At 40.1% G+C, this 12461-nt stretch overlaps 1 protein-coding gene and 1 long non-coding RNA gene across 3 annotated transcripts in view; both read right to left on the bottom strand.

The window, feature by feature from the left end:
- LOC119882832 (spectrin beta chain, non-erythrocytic 4-like) overlaps nt 1–12461 on the bottom strand; it is an 87707-nt gene that overhangs the window by 26662 nt on the left and 48584 nt on the right. The window lies entirely within an intron of this gene.
- LOC119882834 lies at nt 3984–4543 on the bottom strand. Its single transcript, XR_005440553.1, has 2 exons — nt 4443–4543; nt 3984–4147 (listed from the first exon to the last, which is right to left on the bottom strand). It is a non-coding gene; the product is annotated as an uncharacterized LOC119882834 (long non-coding RNA).

Here is a 12461-nt window from a genome sequence, read left to right as displayed (position 1 = left end):
TAACTTCCACTGTTATGTCAGCCTTCATTCTGGTGTAGCGTTTCCCTGCTGATGCTTGCCGTCCTCTGCTGTAAGTGGGAGAGCTGCGTGGGCTCGAGTAGCTTCACCCACAGGCTGAGAGCTGCTACTCACACATACTCAGTCTGCAGTTCAAAGAGGATCATGATGTTGCACTGCTCACACAAACAGTATCTTCAGAGATACCACAGCAACCTGATCCGAAACAATGTGAAGGAAAATCCAGCACATAACAGCTGTATTTTCTTTTTAGTTTGACTCGAGATCAGTTCAGTCAGCCGGTGAAAACAGTAGTGTAATATCTTCTGTTGTCATTAGAATAATCATGGCATGAGCTTAGAGACAGGACTCTTTACATTACAAACTGGGTGCAGGGAGTTTGAAAGACATTGGTGTTTATCAGGTAGGGTGGGTCTAATGAAAGATGCTATTGAGTTGCTTTATGGGAATTGAAGGATCAAGTGTTTTTGGAGCTTGGCCCACGCCTGGGACTAAAAGCCACGGTATCTCTGCCTCTTCTGTATTGATTTTGAGCCACTCTTCTTTTTAATCTGTCTCTTGCAAGTGGCCCAACTTTATAGAAGTGCAATTCAAAGTCACTGGGTGAATGTAACCATTTAAAATGGTAAGCGTGTTGCCTGTGAAGTGTGGTCAGTACTGTCTTTTTCTTTTTCTATTAAAACAATGTTTGAGTTTCTTCTACATTTTACATGTCCATCTGGTGATGTAAGTAAATCTTTACTAAAAAAACTTTTATTAAAATACCTTAAATTGTCTTTTGTCAAATACTATTTAAAGTTTCAGTATGTAAGTTTTAGTGACATCTAGCGGTGAGGATTGTGAATTGCAACCTGTGGCTCACAGTGCATTCACATGGCCCCATGTCCCGAGTTATGAAGTCATTCTTCTGACTTCACTGTGTGTTCATGTGCTCTTTAGTCAAAATATGGAATCAACATGGATGCTCCTACTAAGATGTGTTGGATTTTCATTATCAAAGCATATAAACACCCAGACATCTAGTTCACTCTACATGGACAGCAAACTAACCGTTATAAGCATATTACAAATTACATGTTTGCAATATATATACACACAATACTGATTTTGCAAGAATAAAAGTTCTGTATACTTCTTTATGTCCCATGTACACTTTTTTATATCTTTTTTATTATTCCAACACCACATGAATGCACCATCATTCATTGCTCACCCCTCCCTTTCAAAGCACGCAGGAGAAGCTATAGTGGAACCTGTCCTGTTGAATCACTGTATGGTCGTGGCCACCGTGCTGCAGCTCAGTTTCAGGGTCTTGCCAATCTTCTTGTAGCCTCGGCCATCTTTAGGTAGAGCAACAATTCTTTTGTCAGATCCTCAGAGAGTTCTTTGCCATGAGGTGCCATGTTGAACTTCCAGTGACCAGTATGCTGGAGTGTGAGAGCGATAACACCAAATTTAACACACCTGAGGCCCTGTAACACTAACGATTCACATGACACCGGGGAGGGAAAATGGCTAATTGGGCCAAATTTGGACATTTTCACTCAGGGGTGTACTCACTTTTGTTGCCAGCGGTTTAGACATTAATGGCTGTGTGATGTGTAATTTTGAGGGGACAGCAAATTTACACTGTTTAACAAGCTATACACTCATTACTCAGTGAAAAGATATAATGAAATATTTTATAGATATTTTACTCAATTATGTGATAATAAAAAATGATTGTACTGATGTGATTGAATACTAAAAGAATATATGAACCCACACTAAATTGGCCAAGAACAAAATCAAACACAAGAAACAGGCAACGTGAAGAAGAAAAGGAGGAATAAGAGTCCTGAAGGACAGTGTGAGAGGACTCCTGACAGAAGACTGACGCTAACAGTAACAGATGGGTTGTCCTCATTCTGCTGTCTGGTCTGTATATTACAGCAGACATCTGCTCCTGAGCGTCACTGCTGACACTCTGCTGGTCTGTGTGTGTCTGTCACACTCAGGCTACTGCAGCTACCGCGTCAATATTTACTCCACTTGTCAAAAATCTGCTCGTACGACCAAACGGCAACAACAATGTTCCAGGTGATAGCAATCACTTTCTAAATGAATAATTGGTGACATTTTTCAGATTCAAACTCTATTCTGTTCATAGTGTATATCTCAGTAGTATATCTCTTTCATGAGGAAACACAGAAAGTGATGCATGCAATGGCAGCGGCAGGAGCCATTCATACTACAAATAATCAAGCAGCAGAAGGAATTTTATTAACTTCTTAAATAATATATTATGATGATTAGTACAAAACATCACCACCTCCTGGAAATCATCCTCATGTTTTCTTATTATTATTAGTGTGTATTATTTGTTATTTGTAGTGCTGGGCAACGATTAAAATTTTTAATCGCGATTAATCACATGATTTTCTTTCGATTAATCGCATTGTTATGTGCAAATGTTTCTGAACAGGTATCAGCAGAAACATTTTTCTTTTATCAGGGAGCAGCAGAAACAGTCTATGTTCAATCAGTAGCAAGTTTCCCTGTTAGAGTTGGGTGAAGGTGAAGTGGTCGAGCATGGCCAACTCAAAGTTGAATTGTCTTGAACTTTTTGTACGTGACGTGCAGCACAAATCAATTGGAAAAGAGACATCAACATCCCACCCCTCCTGTGACCCATGGATTGCATGTGTAGAGCCAGTGAGCAATGGACTTTCAAAATAATAATTAAAAAAATGCGTTAAAGTGCGATAAAGTAATTGGTGGCATTAATTAATTAATGTTAACATGCCCAGCCCTAGTAATTTGTAAATAATAGTCTAGGTCAGCAACTGGTGGCATGATGTCCACTTGTTAGCAAAAAATGCTAGAGGAAACAAATGGAAGTAAAACTAATGTTAACATAACTAGAGTAGGTTTACAGATACACACACAGTCATGTATCCATCAATTCAAAGGACTTTACATTGACCTTACGTTATTTGGACTTCTGTTTTGCCCCCAAAAGGAAAGAGTGTCCCCATAACACAATCATGACAGACAAAATCTTTTATCCAAAAGGTGCCCAGCTAGAGGCGGAGATGAGCGCTGTTGTCCCATCTATCTAAAAGGTGCCCTCTTCTCTTCCCCTGTGCTGCTGTAAAAGCATCACTTTGACTGTAGGAAGAGAAGCACTGAACATGTTTTATTTTGTTGTTTTTTTTGACTTTTGTCAACCCCCCTTGAGTGTGTCTTTCTGTACTGAGAGCTTCAGAAAGCTCAGAGTGCTCTACGGTTTGGGAGGTGTAGGACACTCTGTTGAGATTCCTTTCATTTCGCAGCACTATGAACTAGAAAAGAAAGAGGTAAATACACTGGGTGCTTGTTAACTCAGTTTAAAAGCAATAATAAGAATTTGACCAGAAAATTAAATGTTCACTGTTAACGTTTATGGGTTACTCTTAAAACCAGAAGTCTTCTGAAGACAAAATAAACAAAAATTTGCAGAAAAGTGAGCAAACAGATTAAGGTTTAAACTCTTCTGGTGTGCATGAAGGCCAGTCAAGGCAGAGCTGTCTTTGAAGGATAAGTGTCTTGACAGCAGGGTTTCAGCCTTCTCTGTCTTCCCCAGCATCACTGTCTCAGTTCAGTCTAGTTCTTTATGCTTTGCGTGAATGCTGCATGAACAGTAATGCTAAAGAATCTAAATAAAACTGGAATTGATTGAAGAATAAAAATATAACAGCAGATATCCATCTCAGTTTACCATTTGCTCTCAGAGAGAGTGCTGGTATCATCACTGCTCCATTGATGTTCTCACCACACACCACCCGCCTACAAGCACACCTACACACACTCCCTCTTTTACGCACACACTTTCTCCTGTACTGCAGAGCCAGCACAAAACTACAGGTCAAAGCTTAATGCACACAGGGCTTTGTGTGTGAGGCAGTTGCATAATGTAGTATATATCAAAAAGAGATAAAGATATGTTGTTAGTTTTTAAAAATAATTTTATTAACTTAGCTCTAGTGTGTACTGTTTCCGTTACGTCAACAGCCAGCCAAACTCAATTTTCACGAGCCAGGAAGCGGGCGCCTTGCTCCTTTATTGACTTTGATCTTCATGTTCGACAGGTGAAAACTTATGAGTGAAACTGAAATAAACAAAAGGCAGGAAATACTTATAATGTCTCTTTGGCAACAAACAAAGTTGCTGTATGACTACAAAACAGCTGGCCAATAAGAGCTAACACTAGCCATAAACCAAATTACATGTAAATTATGTGTTACCATTAGCATCTAGCCTAACTTTATCACAAATTAGCATCTCTCTCACACTAGAATGAATTCCTGTTAATTATGTGCATTTACAACTAACATTGTACACAGGAAGTAAACCTAGGTCACTTATACATGTCAAATAATGTATTAAACAACCAAAAAACTTACAGCCATTGCTTTCGGGGGAGAAAGAAAAGCGAAGACACAGGTGAAAACTTCACCATGTGCACATCTACACCTGCAACTCTCAACTGAGGTTTCCTACCCCAGAATGCAGGGCATGTCTCCTGCAGTATCAAAATAAAGGCAGATCTTTCAAAATAAAAGTTTAATACAAAAGAGTTTTACTGATTATAAATCAGAGGGCAGAACAGAACAGGCAATTCTAACATCAGTGCAGAAAGAAATATCTCAACAATCGTACCATAATGTTTGCTACAGAAACTAAAGGTGCTTGTGATCCCAACATTTCATCTAGCACCACAAACACGCAAACATTTCAAACACATTAAGTCCAGATTATGACAAAAGACTGTCAGCCTTAGCCATAAATTCAGACAAATGGTAATTGGATATGGAAACATGGTAACATTAGCAGGCTAACAAGCCAAATGTTACCATATTACTTTGCTTAACATGATAACTTTTAGCATGTAACATTTAAAATGTTGTTTAACATTATGTAATAAATGTTCCAACATCCAATAGGTGACAAACATACATACGTCAACATGCTAAATGTAGACATGCTACCACTAACATTCGCTGTGTTTTGGAGGAACTCCTAATGTTAGCATGTTAGCTCAATGCATGGCCGAGCCCAAGTAAAGCCGAGACTTTAGCTGATTAAAGTCTGCCATTGCGTAGCTGAGCCTGACAAGCTGAGGCTAATATATCCAAACGTGCCAACTGTACAGAGCATACAGGATTTAGGAAAACACATAGCGTCACCTTCAGGCCAAACTTTTGTCCACTATTAGTAAGGATTTAAATTGTTTCTCTGTTAAATAATTGTGTTTTGACTCATGGGGCAACTAGTGTTTAGTAGTGTTCAACTGTTATCTCTGCAAACCAATGACTGTGTGCAAACCAATGACTGTATATAAAGATAGACGACATGACAGCTTCCCAAAAGTGAAGCCAAAACATCTCGTTTGCCTCCTGGCTGCTGGCTGCATTTTAGCAGATGGGAGATGGCCCAAACTAAAAAATTGGAGTACATGTCAAATATGGTAAGTTTTTGGTGGTTTCTGTCATTTTAGGTAGTTCTTATGACACATGATGCATGTTCAAGTATTAATATTTCTGATAAGTTTGGTTATTTGATGCTATAAAAAGGAGGTTTCACAACATGAAACAACATACAAGAAGCAGTCACAGAGACACAACACCAAACAGATGTTTTAACATTCAAATACTATATTTAAATATCAAGCCTTTTCACACTATTCATCTCAAACTATTCCTCTCTTTACTTGTGTGTGATACAAAACAGAGAGAGTGGGATCAGGACAGCAGAGGCTGAGGTTGCTAATCATAATGAGTTAATGAGGCCAATTAATTATCAAGCATAATGGGAGAGAAGAGGACAGGAATCAAGCGCCTACTGGATTTAGGCTAGCAACTGCATGGGGAGGAAGCCATTTTCACTATGCACTCACACACACCCCCGCATACCCTCATACACAAACAAACACAGTCTGGTGCAACTGAAGCAAATCACCCCTAACAGCCTGCAGCTTCTATTTGGTCAACATCACTGCAGAGTTACATTTCAGACATTATAGACTGACTAGGCACGTCTTTGCGTGCGTGCAGACTAGTGTTACATTGACTTCTAGCTCTGTAAATAAAACTAATAGGATATATTTTTGGTTAGAAACCTGAAACCTGAACAAGTGGCTCAACAAAATGTATCTTTGTATCTGGGCATAAACCTTCTTTGAGCTTTGGTACAAATGTTTTCGCTCAGGTCATTCATTCATTCACAAACTTTGTCATAGTTTCATGTTATGATCCACATGTTTTCAGATATGTCCCACTAAGAAAGCCCAGTCATCCTGCAGCGACAGAACAGCACAGTTATTGATTAAACAATGCATTACACATTCAGAACACTGCAAACCTCAGCTTATTAGATTTGGCCCTCAACACTAAACTACATTAACACCTACTGTTGAAGGCTGAATCTCAATGCTCCAAAGCAGACATGTTTCCTGTCCCCTGGTTAAAGGGGAGAGGATTGAGCTTGAGAGAGAGAGAGAGACAGAGAGAGAAGCAGGAATGACCTTCACACATACTGTACGCTGTACGAAGAAGGAGGGAAGACAGGGAGAAGGGGAGAGGGGATTGGACAGTGGTTACCTGTCAACCGGCGCAAGCACAGGAAGCCGCTCCAGCTGCTGCTTGATGTCACAACCGAAACAGCACACAAGATGCATCAATATTATCAAACAAAAAATCTTCCTCTGCTTGGGTCTCCCCCATCACTGAGACACTCACTGATGGAAGATTGTTGTTTTAATCTTCATTTATGTGCTCTTTTCACATAGTTACATCCTCTCAGAATCCCACAAGAGGTCCCACACTGACAAACACAGACGCCGTTGATGGTGTTTTGCTCAGGGGTGCACTGTCAATAGCTACTGAGAGAAGAGAGTTTTACTCCTACTGAGTTTTCCAGGCTCACCTGGAAGACAGTGGCCATGGGACATTATTCACTGAGCTTTTATACAGGCAACACCACCTGAAGGAGAATGGTGAAACTGGAACTTGGACAATACAACAAGGGTAAACTTAAATTTGTTCAGCCTACAGGATATGAGGACTGTTGTAGTGATAGCAATGGCTCCGTGAATAAGACACATACCTTTTGTGCGGGAGACCTGGGTTTGATCCCACTGCGACACATCCACCAATGTGTTCGTGAGCAAGACACTTAACCCCTAGTTGCTCCAGAGGCATGGGACCTCTGTCATGTATACAGCAATTGTAAGTTGCTTTGGACTAAATGAGTAAATGTAATGTTTAGACCAAACCTGCAAGAACGAACAGTTTGTGCAAGGTAGTGCTCAGATTGAAGAGCCACCCAAGACAGCTAACTATGACGCTATGGACTAAATCTGAATCTAAACATTATAACCTGAACTTTATAACCCTCCACAGTGCTCTGTGATATATTCTGTTGGGCTGGAGGTTTGTTACCTAGACCCCAGGAGGACTGGAGTGTAGAACTTCTCCACTGTCATAACTTCCACCTCCCGACATTGCCAGAATCCCATCGGATGAGCAATGTGGAGGTCAGCAGCTCTCTTCATTAGAGATAAAGGCCTTGCTCTGCAAAATGCTGACCTTGTCCTTTTTGGTGTGAAAGCCCTGTGAGGATGCGATCCCACCTACAGTTCTTGTGTTAAGGTCACAGTACAAAATATTACTATAATTTTCTCTTTCTTCAAATACTACCTACACAATTAACCATCAACCAAGGTACATATAAGAGTGATCATAACTGGGGGTAGGGTAGGGGTAGAAAATTTGGTGGAATCAAAAACAAATCTGATTTGATAATGATGGACACTGTAAGACCTTGTGTCTCTGTCTGTTTCCTAAAGTTAGATTGGTTTATGTTCCTAGCCTTTGTAAACAAATCAATTTTCTTATAAGAGGATAGAGATATTTCAAGGTTTAGGTATGACTAATGTCATGTTATGCTTTGACCCTGATGTTAGCTTTTAGGTAGCTACAGGCAGTACAGAGCTCTGTGCTTAAGGGTGTGTTGATGAGGAAAAGAGGGGGAGACAGACACCTTTAAGAGACTTTGATGTAAAGTGCGCTTTCACTAAAGAAGAGGGGTTTGGCTATCAAAGATTCTCTGGGACATTTAAGTTGAAGAGATCAAATTCAGTTCCCTGGTAAAAGCTCATTCACACGGTTTACACATACTGTACATGCTGAAATACATATACACATACTGATGGCTGATGCTACCCTAAAAACAGATTTCTTTATAGCAGAGAGAGGTTCTTACCCGATTACAAAAATAGACTCTCAGAGGACACAAGCTGAGTGAAACAACCAGGACACAAGATGCAGAGTGTTTGGACAGAACGTACAACAATGAGCTCTGAAATTGTACAGCTAATGCAATTCATATTCCAACCCAGTGACGGTTGTTTAATGATTTTTTAAAAATCTTTTTTGCCTGTTTAACCTTCTGTTAATTTCTTTTTTGTGTTTTAATTTACTTTGTTCACTTCATAAAGTTTTTTTTTTTTGAAAAAAATAAACAAATATAATCAAGTTCAGGAACTCTGTAGCTTCAGCACAGTGCAGAGGAACAGAAAAGTGTTTCTAGTCAGCAATGTGTACAAATCCTTATCCGTATTGCCACGATAAGAAGCCAAATCACATGAACTTTATCTTGCAAAAAAGATTTAAGCTACTTAGCAATGGCCATGGTGCAGGTTTGTGGGATGGACATGGTTGCCATGTATGACTTCAGAAGCTAAACCCTGTCTATCTGCCAACAGCTAGACGGCCTGGTGTGACTACAGTCTGCTACTGAAGAGCATGAGCTGGGACCATTAGAGATGCATGCAAACACAAATACACATTTGTACTTCTATATTTGGAAGAAGGATCACATTGACATAATACTGTAGATTGTAAAGCTAATTTTATCCTCAATGTTGAGCCAAAATGTCATCACTTTCCAAAAGTCCACAATATACAAACAGAATATGTCTTTTTCAGGCCAATTTTTCTATCTGCATTGTGATTTTTCTTTCACCGTATTATATTTATTTAACCAGCCAGTCCCTTGAGACTGAAATCTCGAGACCTGGCCAAGATGCCACACTGGTTACAATTTAGACAGACATATACACCCATGTATACACGCACATATATATATATATATATATATATATATATATATATATATACATATACATATATATATATATATATATATATATATAGAGAGAGAGAGAGAGAGATTTCACTGTTCACTGCGTAGTGTGAGATATGACAAGTTTTGAGTAGGTTGTTGCTGTTTTTTACTGTCAGCCAAATTACATACTTTCAACTGAAGATGCAAACAAAGAAATGCAGTCAGCAATATTCTGATACTTCAGCTCGTGGTAGTAAAAAACATAATGGACTCCTTTATACATCAGAGCAACAGCAGATTTGATAGGTGCACTTTTGTACAAAGTAACTGTATATAAAACAACATATTATCATTTGCAGGGGGAAAAAAGCAAATAAAACAAGAAACTATAATGTTTTCACCTCACCTCCTCTCCTCTGTCTCTGACATTCTCTCTCTCTCTCCTCCTGTAAGCATTTTCCAGTAACCCAACTCTGCCTTCAGAGAAGCACATGACCTATGAATCTATAATGGAAACGGCTCGGCACTCTCAGGCCTCGCAGTGCTGCTCTCTCTACATTTTATATTATTACACACCAGTCAGCCAATTTCCCCACATCATATGCCCACATAATAGACATGCTCACACATGCTAACATGCACAAGGCTACACACACATACACATTTTTTCTCACACACCAACTTCACAATGCCAACTATAGAAGAAGAAAGAGACAGGCATAAAGTAATTAGACATAATGAGCAGTTTATATGCCAGTAGTGGGTGGAGCTGCCTACCTGTACAGCCAACAACCATAATGTTACAGTGATCAGTGAGCTGATTAGACAAGGCCGGTGAGATGATGTAATACCTCAACTTCACTGGTTTATTTTAAGCTTTTCTGTTCTGACTGTACAAGACCATTTTCAGCAGAAAATCGACAGCAAAAATTGTTTTGTTTTGAGGAGCACACATTCACTTCTATGCACTGACCATTGCAAGCTGTGGTACCTGTATACATGTCACGGGCTATTACTTTCATTATCAAGCAATCTGCCAATCATTTATTTGATTGTTTAAATGTTTGGTTTATTAAAGCATTATGAAATAGTGAAAAATACCATATCACCATGACCAACAGTCCAAAACCTAAAGAAATTCAGTTTACTATAATGTAAGACAAGGAAAAGCAGCACATCCTCTCATTTAAGAAGTTGCATCAAATGGTCGGCATTTATGTTAGATACAGTAAATTAGCTCTGCTTCTTAATGGATTATTAAAAGATTTGCCTATTAATTTTCTGCGTTTCAACTGATCTAATAATCATTCCAGCTCTAGTGTCAACCGATTCAAAGGTTGCCTTACAGTGTGTGCACAGATAACATATACACACAGTGTGCCTTGGCTCCATCATTCTGCTCCCACCAGGGGAGTTCAGTTTCCTGCCGAGGATGAGACTACAGAGGATCAAGCCATTATGCTACAGTCAGCTGCATGCACCATCAAGTATGAGAGTTTTCAATACTGCAGTACACTCAGTATTGCAATATTTTGTCACACCGCCACAAGCGGGGAGGTGGCTGTTGGTGTGTTGTGTGTTTGTATTGAGTTTATTTTGTCCCTTTTTGAGCATGTGAAAGGTGCTTGGTGGGGTTTGTTTTTTGTCTGTCTGTGTGTGGCCTCTGTCTCCCTCTCCCTCTCCCTCTTCCTCTCGGTCATCCCTTCATTCCTCTCCTTCAGGGTGAAGTTGTGGGTTGCGCCACTGGAACACTGGGCGTTTCTCCCCAGCTGCAGGCAATCTGCTTTTGGCACACCTGTGTCCTTTTATCATCAGGACGAGCTCTTATACCCTGCCATCTCCTCAGTTCCCTGCCAGATTATTAAGTCGTGCCTTAGTGTTCCTGGAGACCCTGCTCTGCTCTCGTGCCACTCTGATTTCGGAGAACGCCTAGTTGGAGATTCACCATCACGGACTCACTTCTCAGTCAGCCACCCTGTTCCCTGCCTTGCCTGCCCGTGCTCTCACCTGCCACCTTCTCACCTGCCACCCCCCCCAGCATCTAGCCTGTCTTACCTAATCTTGTGTTCAATGAACTTTGTGAAAATCTTCCTGAACTGTCTTCTTGTCTCTTGTTTTCAGATGGTAGCATAGGTGCTAAGCTTTACGATAATACATGTAGTGTTTCTTCACAAGAAACAGTAGCTCTTTGGCTTTTTTTTCAGAACAGATGTACTGCCAGGATTTGTTTATACCATACACAGATAAAACTGCAGCCTGCTAACTTCACAGTCACACATCTGATTTTGTACAACAGCTCATATGGGTTCATTAGCGTCCATCCATGTTTCCTGTCAATACTTGTTCAGCAGCCACTCACTGTTACTCGCTCTGAATACTCTGAAGGCTCATCACATACAATCTCTAATAGCAGGAATAGTGAGACTGCTGAATGCTAGCCACAAATTGTCAACGTAATATGATGACCTGATACAGCATCAGCGTGGAAGTGAATTAGAGACATACTGAGCTTTAGCATCAATTAGCCTTTTTTAGCCTTAGTTCAATTGGCTTTACTTTTGCAGAATTTCAACAAACAAAAAACAGACTAGGGTTGTAGCATTAAACAAGTAAATCCTGCCAGGACAATGACTGTCATGTGAGAATTGTCGCCAGTCCTTCGCAGGGCACATAGACAAGAACAACCATTCACACTCCATGTCTTTGGACTGTTCTAACCACTGTACCACCGTGCCGCCCATGTGAGAACTGTATCATCTTGTACATATTTCCCTTACATTGTGTCTAAATTTAAGTTTCTTCTGATGCACGTACACAATCTATGATTCATTTAGCAGAAAAAGTGCTCAGAAATCTATTGACAACATACTGTAGATAGCAACATAACATCTAAGCCATCTGTAATATTATAACATGAGCAAGTGTCATTCAATTAACGCCTTCAATGCCTCTCACAGGTCAAACACAGAGGCGCACACACACACACACACACACACACACACACACACACACACACACACACACACACATGCTATGTGGTACCTAAAACAGGACTACAAATATCAGTGATAAGTTACAGGCAGCCTGAGGGAACGTAACACTGAACTAACAGTTCTACGGACTCTGATTTTAGACATCCGGATTCACGTCACTGCAGCCAGGCAGACGTGAACACAACAGCCCAAAGTCAACCCGGTGAAACTTGGATGTGCAGCTGGGAAAACACTGGCTAACCCAATTACGCCTGTGTGGACTGCAGGCTGATGTGCTGTATAAATCTCCGTAATCTGAAACAG

This window comes from Micropterus salmoides, unplaced genomic scaffold (genome assembly GCF_014851395.1).
Source record: "Micropterus salmoides isolate LMB-PRFRI ecotype aquatic unplaced genomic scaffold, ASM1485139v1 Ms_hic_scaffold_3, whole genome shotgun sequence".
Classification (NCBI taxonomy): domain Eukaryota; kingdom Metazoa; phylum Chordata; class Actinopteri; order Centrarchiformes; family Centrarchidae; genus Micropterus; species Micropterus salmoides.
The sequence above is the reverse complement of the archived record's forward strand: the minus strand, read 5'-3'. Positions and strand labels throughout refer to the sequence as shown.